This window comes from Balaenoptera borealis, assembly GCF_965194805.1.
Source record: "Balaenoptera borealis genome assembly, chromosome: 4".
NCBI classification, from domain to species: domain Eukaryota; kingdom Metazoa; phylum Chordata; class Mammalia; order Artiodactyla; family Balaenopteridae; genus Balaenoptera; species Balaenoptera borealis.
Genome location: NC_138861.1, coordinates 31389790 through 31404734, shown reverse-complemented (window position 1 = coordinate 31404734; position 14945 = coordinate 31389790). Strand labels below are relative to the sequence as shown.

Sequence of the window (14945 nt, the reverse complement as noted above, 5' to 3'; positions counted from 1 at the left end):
TTTTCCTTTCTCTGTCTGACTTATTTCACTTAGCATAATGTCCACCAAGTCCATCCATGTTGCTGCAAATGGCAAAATTTTATATTTTCATAGCTGAGTAATATTTTTTTATATATATATATACACATACCACCTGTTCTTTATCCATTCATCGGTTGCTGGACACTGAGGTTGCTCTTACATCATGGCAATTGTAAATAGTGCTGCTATGAACACTGGGGTGCATGTATCTTTTTGCAAGAGTGTTTGGGGTATTTTTGGATATCTACCCAGGAGTGGAATCACTGGGTCATACGGTAGTTCCATTTTCAGTTTTTCAAATCTTTTAGTATACCCCAATAACTGTTTCATGCTCCACATACCAATGTTTTTAACCTTTTAGTGATTTTTAAAATTGCCTTTTTTTTTTGGCCGTGCAGTTTGCAGGATCTTAGTTCCCCAATCAGGGACTGAACCTGGGCTGGCAATGAAAGCCGAGTCCTAACCACTGGACCACCAGGGAACTCCCAGACAAGTTAGAGTTTAAAATAAGGACTGTTACAAGAGAAAAAGGACACTACATAATGATCAAGGGATCAATCCAAGAAGAAGATATAAAAATGGTAAGTATTTATACACCCAACATAGGAGCACATAAATACATAAAGCAAATATTAATTGACATACAGGGAGAAATTGACAGTAACACAATAAAAGTAGGGAACTTTAAAACCCCACTTATAACAATGAACAGGTCATCCAGACAGAAAATCAATAAGGAAACTCTGGCCTTAAATGACACATTAGACCAGATGGATGGAGATATATATATATGGGGGGGGCACATTCCATCCAAAAGCATCAGAATACACTTCCATTTCAAGTGCACATGGAAATTTCTCCAGGATAGATCACATGCTAGGCCTCAAAACAATCCTCAGTAAATTTAAGAAAATTGAAATCATATCAAGTATAGTTTCCAAACACAGTGCTATGAGACTACAAATTGACTATAAGAAAATAATTGCAAAAAACCCCACAAACTCGTAGAGGCTAAACAATATGCTACTAAACAACCAATGGATCACTGAAGAAACAAAGAGGAAATAAAAAAGTACCTGGAGACAAATGAAAATGAAAACACAACAATCCAAATCTACAGGACGCAGCAAAAGTAGTTCTAAAGGGGAAGTTTACAGTGAAACAAACTTATCATAGGAAACAAGAAAAATCTCAACTATACAACCTAACCTTACACCCAAAGGAGCTAGAAAAAGAACAAAGCTCAAAGTTAGTAAAAAATGTTTTTTAAAAAAATCATAAATATTAGAACAGAAATAAATAAAATAGAGACTAAAAATCAGTAGAAAAGATCAATGAAACTAAGAGCTGGTTCTTTGGAAAGGTAAACAAAATTTAGCCAGACTCATAAAAGAAAACAAAAAACAGAGAGGACCCAAATCAATAAAATCAGATATGAAAAAGGGAAGGTAAAACTGACACCGAGAAGTACCAATGAGAATGAGACTACTATGAACAAGTATATGCTAATAAAATGGACAACCTCGAAGAAATGGACAAATTCTTAGAAATGTACAATCTCCGAAGACTGAAAGAGGAAGAAATATAGAAAATATAATTAGATGAATTACCAATAATGAAATTGAATGAGTTATTTAAAAAAAAAAAGAAAAACTTCCAACAAACGAAAGTCCAGGAGCAGATGGTGTCACAAATGAATCTGCCAAACATTTAGAGAAGAGTTAACACCTATTCTTCTCAAACTATTCCAGAAAATTGCAGAGGAAATTGCAGAGTCGGGAATTACAGGGTTGGGGGAAATGGCTGCAGGGTCATGAGGAAAATAAGGACATTTGATAACTGATGACTGGATCATCTGAGGGCATTAGACATACAGGACACGAGATATGGGCTGAAGTCATTGGAATGAGGGGAGGATAAAAGGCAAGGGAGAAGGAGATACAAAGGATAAAAGGCTTGGGAGCAATAAAGGGAAGGAAGGTTAGGCTGAGAGCCTGGCATCCTGGGGGATAGAGTTTTCATGGGGATGGAGGTCTAAAATGCACAGGATGGACGTGGGAGGGCAATAAAGAAGCCTAGAAGGGGAAGAATTAGTTCTAGAGATATCTAAAGGTCACACAGGTGGAGAGATTGAGGTCACAATGAAGAATAGAGAATGATGGAGTCAAGGGATGGAGGTGGGGTGATGGTAGTTGCAGTGGGTGGATTGAGGGTCATGAATTTTTTCTCCTATTCACTAATTCCATGATTTGCATTCAAATCATAACCTAATTGTGAATAGTTTCTAGTTTGAGACCTTGAGGTAATAACCTTACTTACATAAAATACTTGCGATGATCCCTTCAACTGAACACACAGTAAAGAATTAGAGAAACAAATGAGTAAAGCAATGACACAATATTTCTTCTCTCCTTTAGGGACACCGGATGCAAGTGTGACCAGGGAGGGGTGACATGGACACCACCAGAATGAATGTATTCTGCCTAGCACCTGAATGGTCCTGGAAGTGGATTCTCCCCTGGAAGCTGCAGATAAGATCCTATGCCTCATGACACCCTGATATTTGACCTTGTAAGACCCTAAACAGAAAGACCAGCCAAGACCACTGGATTTCTAACTTATGAAGTGTAGAGTGTTTTTGAAACTACTAATTGTGTGGTCATATGTTATAGCAGTGATAGAAAACTACTAGGCATAGGAACAAATTTAATTATGAATAAACATTATAAAATACGAAATTATAAAATATTTAAACAATAAAATCAAGTAAAAATGCCAATTCATTACCCACCCCCCAGAAGCAATAAAATTTTATCTCCAGATGTAACATCATCAGTTACAAGTATATCCTCCTTGCTATGCAATTTCCATGTGTAAAAAACTACATTCGAGATTGTATAATACACATCTGCATGTACACCAACAGTAAAATATTATGTACATGGTTCAATATTGACATACATATTGTGAAATCAAACTTTCTGTCAATCAAATTGCTTTCCTTAACCAATGACATATGAAGGTGATATTCTCACACAAGTAGAAATGGATTTCCCGCATTCCCAAACACACAACATCATGTTCCATGGTAATTATGAGTAAAATGGCTTTACTGAAACACTCCCTAGTTATGCATGTACATGGTTGCATGTATTTTTCTCCTGCTATCACAGAATGTGGATCTTTGATTTCTACACATGTGGCTTATCTGGGTGGTTCTGGGACATGAAATTGTTGCACCAACATGGCTGTGCATTTCTACATTAGGTGGACAGTTGCTAAATTACCTTGCAAATGGATGAAAAGTATAATACCCCACCTACTGCATCTCCAGTGTTAAAGTAATTAAACAAGGAGGCCATTAGGCTGAGGTGACTCTCATGCTTTGGTGGCCTATTGAAGCAAAACTTAATCCAGAGTCAAGGCACATTAATCTGAGAAAATAAATTAAGAACAATCAACCGCACAGCCAACGAGGCTTTCCAACACCAAGATGACTGGTTAAGATACCATCAACTATTATCCTTGCTTTGATTGGGTGTCTTCTCTAGAAAAGCCTCTCCCCTAGTTTCTGCAGATAAATTGCTGCTAACCACCTTTGATTTGAGGCTGCTGAAACTGAATAGAGGTACGCTCAAATTAACCCTGGAAAACTGGAATGTGCATAAATTAATATTTTAACACCAGCACCCCATTTCATTTTGAGCACTTTCCTCATCTAGTCCCTAAACAACTCACTCGGGTGCAGCGCGGCCTGAGGGCTCGGTGTGAAGCCGCTCCCCACCTCTCCCTGCCCGCATTCACTCATGTCGGCAGCACACCAGCACAGCTAGGCCCTCACTTGACCAGACTTCCCCCCTGATAGCAACACCACAGTGCCTGTGCTGTCAGAGTCTGCCCCCACGTGCTGAGCAGGGCACAGAGGACTTGTGGCACACCCCAGCCCCTCCCAGGGCCAAAACACCCGGTCACAGGCTCCTGCCTTCACCGGCCAGGGGCTCAAGGTCACCAGTCTTGAGTCCCATTTTGATGAAGCCCACACACCTCAGTTCGCAATTCAGGCAAGCTGGTACCACAGTGTGTAGCACAGACCAGTTCTCCCTCTGCCCTGTGCTGTGACCCCCAGGGGGTTGTGCTGTTGTTGTTGTTCTGTTTGTTGTTTTGGCCGCACCGCACAGCACGCGGAACTTCCCCAACCAGGGATCGAACCCAGGCCCCTACAGTGGAAGCGAGGAGTCTTAACCACTAGACCACCAGGGACATCCACCCCTGGGTTTTTGACCACCCTTCCCTTTTTTGCCTTTTCCTTAACCCAAACTTTCACACAGGCACACACAGGGAACGCAGGGAAACTCATAAGGACTTGAATCTAGTACTTCTAACAATGCATATGACCCAAGAGCAGTCTGGAATCAGGCACTGGCCACCCAGAATCGCCCTGAGTAATATAAACGCAAAAGGCACCCATCAGTCCCACCTCTCGAGCAGCCCATCTGATGCCGCAGATTCCCGTCACATACTTCAGGCTTAACGTTGCGGACACAGCTCTGCCGCTCCAGAATTTCCATCCAGAATGTAGTCCCTCTTCCAAAATCGCACTTGCAGAGCTGAATAGGAAACGTCAATTCAGATTCTGTTTAAAATGACCACTTAAACACCCAAAAAAACAAAGTCCTGCCATGGCTCTGCCCGCATTCCCTTGTCATCCTTTTCAGAGCAGCTCAGAGACCAGAGTTCCTGGAGACTCTGCCACATTCATGAATGGATCTGGCATTCACAACTTTTGACGCTCAGACTCAGAAAAAGGAGAGCAAAGGACTTGAAATTTGGTGGGTGGATTTTATCTTTATCATCTGGATAATGAAAGAGAAGAGACGATAATCTCTACTCCCAGGAAAGCAAGCCCGACATCTAAATCGTCCTGGGAAAGATGAACATAGAATACCCAGTTCCCAGAAGATTACAATCACCTCTCATAACGTGAGGATCTTAGCACAGTGTCTTGAACACAGTGCGTCCTCTCATACCTGTGAGCGTGCAGTAGGTCCTCAGGACACATTCCTTTCAAGAATGAATAAATGTTGTTTCCGCATAATAGTCTTGTTCAGACCCCACTGTTTCCTCTATCCCCGCTCAATTTGCAAGTGGTGAGCAGAGAATATCATCTTTTCAGAAGTTGTCGGTGGTCTTCACTGGGAACAAGCAGTATCTGTGTTCAGATAGGGTGGTTGTGTATACGGCACTCAGGCGCTGTTCTTGATTTCTCTAGATTAATGCTGCTGGAAATGAGGTCTGGGGGAAGCAACTTCAGTGGCCGCTCAAACTGCAAATTCATGACCTTCATCCCAGACTTGGAGAGTCATGATATCCGAGTGGGGGCCCCAGTGTCTGTTTTTAAAGGGATCCATAAGTGATTTGTAGAGACAGGAAATTCTGATGAGCAATGTTCACCAAAGTCATTTTCAGCCTTGACTCCCCTTTGGGATCATTCATGTATTATTTAGAACTGCCATCCCCTGTGTCCCACCCCCACAGAGTCTGTCAATTAGTCTTTGGCGGGGCCCAAGATCAATGCTATCTTAATGAAGTGGCCCAGGTTATTCTATCGTGAGGCCAGGGTAAACGCTGTGAGGCTCCCAGGTTCATTTCTGAGGACCTAGTACGGGGTCTGGTCCATGGGGAAACCTGCTCTACATAGACTTGAATCTCATGTTCCCAGTGTTGTAGTGGAATGTGTAGGTGTCTCTAGGAGACAAGTGCCTCCAGAGATAAGGGAGGAGAAACTCACATAAACTCCATAAGAGAATTCTGTATGTGCACAGATTTTCCCAGGCCCCCATAAGCAATGGAAGAAGAGTCAGAACATACAGACCCTCACTGGCCATGGGGAGGCCTTTGCTCTCACTCTGATTGCCATGGAAGATCACTGGAGCAAAAGGAAAATCCTTAGTGGATTTAGGAGCATGATACGAGTGGAGCAGGAGTGGTACCTCTGTAACAGCAAGAGACATAACATAGGCTTCTCAAAATAATTTCCATTAAAGCAGAGCTTCCCAAACAACATTTTAAAGCCTAGCTTCCTCCTTCACCTTTGGACATCACCCCTGTAATATCTGCTTTATTCATCCCCACCTACCTGGGTGTGACTCTTGTCTCCTTTTCTTCACATCTCAGGGCTCTTTCCTTTGTCCCAAAAAGGTGACCAGGTTCAGCTTAGAGACAGCAAGACCTGTTTATTAAAAAAAGGAACATGACTCATCCCAGGGATTCTACAATTTCCCATTCATTCCTGTGTTCAGTAGAGAAGATAGGACATTGTAAGTTATAGAAAATTATTTCACCAAATAGTGTTTCCTGACAAACCCTTTAAAACACTTAGGAAGCATTTCTAATTTGCAGATCGTTAATTCTATTTCCAAGTACTACTCAATCAAAAATAAGGAATGGATATCCGATTTTAAGATATGGGCAACAATATCTTATTTCATTTTAAATATCTAGAATGATTACTGTTCTAAAGTGAAAGATGCGGATCAACTCAAGAAGTGAGAAGGACAAGATGAAATGCTGTGAAGGTTTTTTTTGCAGCAGCAAACCTCTATTTCCTTGAAATGATTTCATTTCTCATTTGTACTGATTATATTACAGCATTTGAGGATACTTGCATATACACTATAGGACTCCTATTTTCTTTTCCTGGAGATGCAAAAAGCAATGAACAAGAGAGTAACTGTGACATGACTGTGGAATGAAATGGAAATTTACGGAACATTCACTCACAAAAGCCTGAACAAAGGTGAACCTTCACTTTGCAAAGTCACCTACAAGTAAAGGGAAATGAAGTAGACAGGAGGAGTATTCACACGAAATGTGGTGGTTTACGCACATCTCTCAGTAAATCCCTCCAAGACCCTGCTAAGGATAATTGGAAAAGCAGTAACTTTTCAGTCCAGGAATCTGGCAGATAGCCCCTGAATCAAGTGAACAAAATTGCATCAGCTGTAATGGGACAAGTTGTTATCAGCTGACCAATGCACACGGACTAAGGAAAAGGATTCTTTTCTCTCCACCTCCAAGGAGCTGAGCAGGGCCCTCCTCCGATGCCTCCTCTTCCTTCCATGACCTCACAACAGCCCTACAGAAATCCCCAAAGTGGTACAGAAGTGTCGCTTCTTCATCTTCTGCCGCCAGACAAGGCCAGGTCGGATACGAATGCATCCTGTGTCTTAGCTTAGACCACACCCAGGTGTATAATCCAAATCCGTGTGTCCAAGGCTCCGAGCCTAGGATATCCCATGGTATCCTAACCCAAAGTCCTAACATAATGAAGTGAGTAAAGAATGTGGATTTGGAACTGAATCTGAGTCCTGGCTTGTGCCCTTCCTAGGTGTGGGATCTTGGGCAAGTGAGGTCGTATCTCCAAGTCTCGTGTGTCTCAGTTGTGAGATGGGGCAATGATCCCTGCCACAGGGGTCAGAAGAATTGGATGAGTGAGTGAGTCGAGGCCCTGGCACGTGACATCTGGACAGCACCAGTCAGCCTGACAAATGTCCATGATGTACTGTTTTGGGGACCACCTGAAAGGAGGAGGTTGGCCCCTGCCAGCCTCTAGGATGACTGGGGATGGCCGGTGAGGATCCTCTGCAGCCGTGATACATGCTTATGCTCTCAGGAGCCTGTTGTGCAGTCTCTGTCCCCCTCCTCCTTTGGGATCTGCTCCTGGGCAGGGAAGGAATCTGACGCCACATAGGCCCTGGGTGGGTCCAGAGGGCTTTTCTCCAAACCAAGTGCATGAGCTTCATCGAGTGACCTCATAACTGTCACTTAGGCTCTGAGGAGGTTATTTTTGTTCCCTCTTGGTTCCAGGCTGTTGGAACCAAGCCTATTGGTGTCCGAATAGAGGCGTTGTTGCCACCTTGTCACCGAGTCCAATCTCACTCTGCTCGCAGCACAACAGGCCAGTGAATCGGGGACGAGGTGTTGAGGCAAGGAAGATGACTTTATCCGGAAAGCTGGCAGACGGAGAAGATGGCAGACTAGTGTCTCTGAAAAACCATCTTATCAGGGTTTGGATGCCAGTTTCTTTTATAGCACAGAGAAGGGGAGGAGATGAGGAAGTGAAGTAAAAAGGCCATAAGATTTGCAAATATCCTCTGGAATGGCCAGCCTCCATGAGGGGATGTGTTAATTTCTTCTTTCTTGCAGCCGTCCACAGGTGGGCGGGGTCAGATTGTCTTCTTGCGAGCTGAACAGAGGCACTTTAGTTTAACCTTCAGGCAGAGGGGCAGGGTTCCCTGAGGCAGGCCATTGTGTATGATTACAATAACAAAAGCAACAAATCGCAAAGGTTAAAGTCAAAGAAACAGATCGAACATGGAGTCCCGATCTAGCTCTTCTCTGTTATACTGTGAGCCTGCTTCCCATCATGAAGATGACGCCCAGCAGACATTGTACTCGACAATAATACTGTTTTCTCATTCCTGCCTCTGCAGAGTAACCGAACAGTACACGAGATCCAGGAGTTCATGGAGTACCACGTGAATGGTGATATGGACCAGGCCCCCAATTCTGATAACTACATGTTTATGCCCGAGGCTACCGCAGGGCCAGCGTGGAAGGCTGATCTTGGAGATTTCTTGGGCATGGAGATCTTGGAGTGGCAGCTCATGACCGAGATCCGGCTGTACTTCTACAGCTGAGGTCCGTCCCTCTGGTTGTGTGCAGTGCACCGCAGATGCCCGCAGCAGGTGAAAGGGGACATGAGGGCCCATCTCTGCTCCAGACACGCAGCTCCTGGACCTCTGCTTGGCACGCGGTCCTTCCTCAGTGAAAGTTCGATGAAGAAATAAGTTGCTCCAGTCTCTGCAGTCCTGGCTGTTCTTGCCTGTGCTGTGTCACCTTGGTGGCATCTAGTGTGGGGCTCCAAGGACAATGGTGCTTCAAGGACAAAGGACGACCCTGCCTGAAAAACTTTCAGCGTTACACCCCCTACCAGACTCTTAATCGCCCTCCCCGCCATGTTGCGATGGTTACGAAATTCCTGAGCCCACCTGGGTGACACCCACCTGGGCAACGGGACCTGTCCCAAATAAGGAAAGGCATCTGGCCTGTCCCACTCCCACCCTACAGAAAGAAGGTATATGTGCCTCGACCAATCAGTAAACGAAGTTTTCACCTCGGACCATTCCTTTGTTTTCTGGCTATAAAAACTGATCAATAGCCCATGTTCCGGCTCAACTCTCCCAGACGACTAGGAAGTCAGCTTGCTGTTCTGGCAGCGACCCTTCCCTCTAATAAATTCTATCTTCTTTACATTCTGCCTTGTGTCTGGAAATTCTTTTCCAAACCGAGTTCGGTCCACGACATCTAAGTCCAGAGGTGGGACAGGAACCCACGGTGGCAATGACGTACACACGAGAGCATCACCCTGTGATGACTGACTCATCAGTGACCCTCCTCTGGCATCAGAAACCTGTGCACCCAGGGGTCACCTAGCGCCTCCATTCATGGTAGAGCCACTGCTGACACGTCCCACCAGCTGGCCGCTGGGTCTGCGCTTGCACAGAACTCAATGCCCGGTCTGCATCCGCGAGCGAGCCTGCCTACACACAGTGCCCCGTCAGGCCTCGGCAACCATGGGGCCCAGGAGCACAGCACAGGGGCGGGCATTCCTGGAAGAGCTGCAGGGGCAGATGCAGTGGGGAAGCGTGAGGGCTTGGAGCCCAGCTGTCTTCTCCTTGTGTCCTCATGTGGTTGTCCCTCTGCCTGTGTCTGTGTCCTAATCTCCTCTTATAAAAACCCCAGTCAGATTGGATAAGGACCTACCCCAATGACCTCATTACCTTAATGACCTCTTCAAAAATCCTCTCTCCAAATACAGTCACATTCTGAGGTGATAGGAGTTAGGACTTGGACTTATGAATTTGGGGGACACAATTCAGCCTATAAGAGTGAAGAACTGAATAGCACCTTCCTAACCTATGTGGTATTGGAAGGCATGGCTTGGAAGGTGTCTGGCTCAATGGCGTCACCTATCCTGCATCAACGTGACCTACCCAGACGTGCACAGTGCCGAGCATGGCACGTCCACTGAAAATCCCGCGCCCAGAGGAGCGGAGCCAAACGCAGGCTTCCTTTGGGCCTCTTACGGCGGACAGAGATGGTCAGGGGAGGGGCTAGTACTCACTGTAACCCAAGAGATGGCCCCTCCTCCTTCCTGGGGGCAGGGGGAGGGTAGCAGGGCAGGAAGAGGCCAGGTGCGCCTCACTAGGGAGCTCCCTCCACGGAACCTCAGAGGGGAGGCATAAGCACGGCCCCTCACTACATGGTCAGTAGGACCCAGAAGTTTCTCTGCACCTCGACAAGGGACATGCCGAGTGGGCCAGGGAGAGCAAGAAGCCTGGGGTTAGGAGCCTCCCAAGGGCAGTGGCAGAGGGGACCAACGCAAGGCCACTGGCCAACCAGATGCCCTGAAAGATGAGGGAATGTCTGGCCACACACAGCAGACACCAGTACCTGGCAGCTAGGGTAGAGGAACCTTAGCGGGGTAAGGGACAGGGACGGCTACATGGAGGTTAACAAGGACCCACTCCAGAGGACAGCACATAGCCAAAGGCCTTCCTTCCACTGCCTACCAACCAATCGTAAAGAGGTTTATTCATTCCAGCAACAAGAGGCCCGGTGTGCTGTCTAGGGCTGGGGAGGAGGCTCAGCTATGCCACCAGGCACCCTTACTCTTTCCACTTTTCCACTTTGCCATGATGGGTGGGCAACCTTTGTCCTCCTGCTTGTTGCCTCATGGTGACAAGATGGCTGCTGCATCTCTGTGTGCCTGTTCATATCACAAGGAGAAAGGAGGAAGGGACAAAGGATCTGAAGTTGGTCCCTTTTAAAAAGCTTTCTGGAAGACCCCTCCCAACCCCTCAGCAATTTTTACCTCTGTCTCACACTAGCTGTAAAGGATTCTGGGAAGGTTGTTTTTTCAGGCACCCCAAACAAAATTGGGGTTCTGTGAGTAAAGAAGAACGGGATGATGGATATTGGATGAACAAAGAAAATTGTGCCATGGGTTTTTTCATGATGTTATACGTATTAAAGCAAGTAAAGGAGCTACTACCATCAATTAGGCAGAGTAGGTGCCTAATTGACAGTAGCTAATGTGAATCGTAGTTTCCTGTTAGCGGAATGCAACCTGCTACGTGTCAGGAGATGCACACGTCGGACAGTCAGTCACCCACAGGAGCTGTGCAGCAAAGTGGCCTGTGGTGCAAAGGTTTGGAACTGGATGTTCTGTTGGCACACATCAGAAGCATTTGGGCACGGGGCTCTGAGTCAGACAGGCTTGGAGTCAACACAGCTCTGCTGCTGATGCTGTGTGGCCTCAGACTAGTTACTTAACCTTTCTGAACCTTACTTTCTGAGCTTTGTGCATTTCAGACGCTGCAAATTGAGGGAGCTGAATTTGTTCCTCACCCGAGTTTTGCTCCATCGGGACAAGGAGGTTTGTAAACCCCAGAGGTCCCCAAGGTGACAGTAAGAATACTGTAATGACATTTCTGGAGGACTTGCCAGGGGCCAAGTAAATTCTAAAACCTTCGCATCATCTCAGCCAGTCTGAGACGGTGCCCTCGTTAGGCCCATTTTACAGACGAGGAAATGGAGGCCCAGGGAGGACATGTAACTTGCCCGCGGTCTTCACCAGTATGTGGTGAGGTCAGGATTTTGACCAGAGCGTGCAATCTCCCACCCTCTTCTGCCTCCTGTGAGAGACATGGCAATAACATCTAACATTTGTGTAATGATTTTGAGCCTCCAAACTGGTCTTGTGGGTTTCTTTCCATTTAAACTTGCTCTTCTCAGAATGACCTTATAACACAGGCTCAGCCTCCCCATTTCACAGATGAAGAAACTGAGCCTGGGTGAAATCAACGTGGTTGTCAGAGGGAGGCAACAGAGCATTGTACAAAGAGCGTGGAAACGGGGCACGCTTGGATTTCCCTTTCGAGCCGTGGGTCATTAAGAGACGTCCTTTCCCTCCCATGCCTCAGTTTCTCTGTGTCCAGTGCAGCTGGGGGGTGGGGGGTGCAGGATGTGTGCCTCCTCATTGTAGAGAATACTCCGCACACACCCGGGCACATCGTGGCCCTCCCTAAAGTGGCAAGTCTTCAGGCTCCAAGCCCAGCGCGTCCTGCGTCCCGCCCGCTGCCCTGACGTGGGGTGAGGAGCGCCCTGGTGGGGGGGTGGATGGTGGCTCTTGCTGTGTACCTGTCAGACGTGAATCACGAAGCTCAGCCGAGCATCAGGCCAGAGTCTTGCTGCCAGCTTTTATTTGTTGGGGGCTGTGCCTGGCACTCCAGCACGACCTTGTCATCATCTGTTTCAGGCAGCCCCTCATCTGTGTGTGGCCGGGTCGTTTTTCACCAGGATGGTATGGCAGGGCTGCCGCGAATGTGGGACAGAGCGATCTCGTCCAAAAGGAGGGGTGGACGGTGACACGCACGGACACAACTGCTCTTTCCCTGGGGCTTCTAGACCCATCACCTGGGTCTCTGCCTCGTCGTCACATGGCATTCTCCCCGGGTCTCAGATCTCCCTCTCCTTCCTCTTGTAACGACCTCACCCCAAGATCCGTAACTTAATGACATCTCACAGACCTCCTTCACAGGTTTCAGGGTCTGGCACGAATGTATCCTTTTGGAGGGCTACCACTTACCCTGCAGCAGGATCTGACACCAGCTGCCAGTCTCCCCATTCGGCTTAAAACTGTGCATCTGGCTCAGAGCTGGGAGCTGAGCCAGGTCTCGAAGATTTGGGAGTCCTAGCTCTTTTCCACTCCCATCAGCCACCTCCTTAGCCTAAGGAAAGGGCGTGTGATGTGCTGGGAAAGAAGCTGGGCAAAGGGCTGTGGGAGGGTGTCTGCAGGGGGATCTGTGCTGAGCTAAAGCTGGAGGCGCCTCCGGAACACCCAGAGGAGGGCCGCGCCTGGGACAGTTGGTGTGCCAGAGCCCAGCCTGCAGGGCCGGAGTGACAGGAAGCCTTGGGCAGTCTGCGGCCTGAGGGCAGGGGCGAGGGCTGATCAGCACTTTCCATCCAGGTGCTCCAGATGAGGGGAGCCGCCTGGGGGAGAGAGGCTGCAGCTGAGATGGGAAGCGGAGGGAGAATGACGCAAGGCTGAATTCCAGGGTCATGGTGAGGTACGCAGCTGAGGTGCCCTCCAGGGAGGGAGGGAGGACAGGCTCCGGAGGCCCAGGTTTGTTCTGGGCAGGTTAAGTCCATGCCTGTTGGTTGTAGGTTTAGGAGGGAGTGGAATACCAGGGGCCAATAAATCACCTGTTTGCCAGGTTTGGAGCCAATTAAATGGCAGACACAAAAAGGGGCAGAAGGGACATCAAAATAGCAGCCTTGTGACCAAGGAAACTGACAATGGAAAATGTGGTTTATGTCTGAGGACAAGCGGCTCCCCAGATTGAGCCCCAGAATGGGCCAGACTCACCCCAAGCCCAGGCAGCCCTGGACCGCAGGCCTCCCCACGGTGCCGGGACCCCCAGGGCAGGGAGGAGCAGAGACTCAGTCGTGCCAGGAGCGCAGGAACCGTGATCCGAACGCTGTCTGCCTGGTTTTCAAACCCACGTATTTTCCCTCCTTCCCAAACCAGGGATGTCTGCTGAAATGGTGAACGAAGGGAAGGAGGGGCCATAGGGAGGGGGTGCGTCTCTGCTGGAGGACTTCCCAGACAGCCTGCGAGGTAGCACCTTCTCTCTCCTACTTCCTAGTGATGCAGAACCTCTCGGAACCTGTTTCCTCGTCTGCAAAATGGGGATGATATGTACTCAGAGACTGATCGTAATAGCAGTGCCTAACACGTAAGCAGGGCTTTCTATGTGCTAGTGTTTTCCCTTGTCACATGTACTCTTCATATGATCCCTGGGAAGTAGTCACTCTCGTTACCATTTCACAGAAGAGACAGCAAGGTTCAGAGAGGTTAAGTGAGTTGCCCGGGCTCACCCAGCTGCCAAGTTGCCTAGCCTGGCTTTGGACGACGTGACATGGGCTGCTTCTAGGGTACCCTGCTGCGTGCAGATCAGGTGAGCTGTGTTTGCGGTAGTCCCTGGGGGTGGGCGTCATCAGGGAGGGCCAATCCCACCCCCGACCCAGAGGCTCTGCCCACCTTCTGCCAGGTGAGCCACCTGGTGGCCTTGCTTGGGAGGAGGGTGGGTATCCACATTGTGCTCTCTTTCTGGCCACCAGGTTCTGGCGAAGGGGAAGGCCCACCAGGTCGTTTTCCGGGCATGTGGGGAACTGTGGAGGAGCCAGCTGCGGCAGAGCTTTTTAAAGAAAACTGTGCTCATCTATAAATAGCCCCTGACTCGCTCTGAGCTCCTGACACTTCTGGGATGGCGAGATAGGTAGCGCCCGGCCTGTGCACTGCACACCACAACTGTTGGGTGATTGTACAGTGGAAAGGAGTCCGGGGCCAGCTGGGGCAGGATCTCGTGAACCAGAGACATCTTCCACGGAAACTCAAGGGCCAGCAATGTCACCAGCTGTTCCTTTTGTCAAGTAAGGACTTCTACAGACAGGATCACTTATTATCACCATCGTGTCATAAAAGAAACACTCTGTTAATGCCAAAAAAAGAAGAAATTGCATAATCTTAGAATGAAGGGCCGGTCAGTAAATTGAGTACATTTTTTAATGGAAAATTCAGTGCAGGGTCCTAGCTGTTCTAATTCTTCCAGAATCTGATGAGAACAGTGATGGACAACACGTGCCCCTGGGGCCTGGTGGTGGGGAGTTCCAGACCCCAAAGCTTTGAGGTGCTGACCACACCTAGGGGGGATGGGTGGACAGATGGACACATGGCCCGAGATCGGGAGGCTGGGCATTATGCTGGGTCCCGTGGGTGTGGGGTGAGGAGGACAACT

The 14945-nt window shown here is 47.9% G+C and overlaps 1 long non-coding RNA gene across 1 annotated transcript; it reads left to right on the top strand.

The window, feature by feature from the left end:
- Positions 1 to 12260: 12260 nt before the first annotated feature.
- On the top strand, positions 12261 to 14381 carry LOC309627725. Its single transcript, XR_014243929.1, has 3 exons — positions 12261 to 13214; positions 13794 to 13883; positions 14269 to 14381. It is a non-coding gene; the product is annotated as an uncharacterized lncRNA (long non-coding RNA).
- The last annotated feature ends 564 nt before the right edge of the window (positions 14382 to 14945 follow it).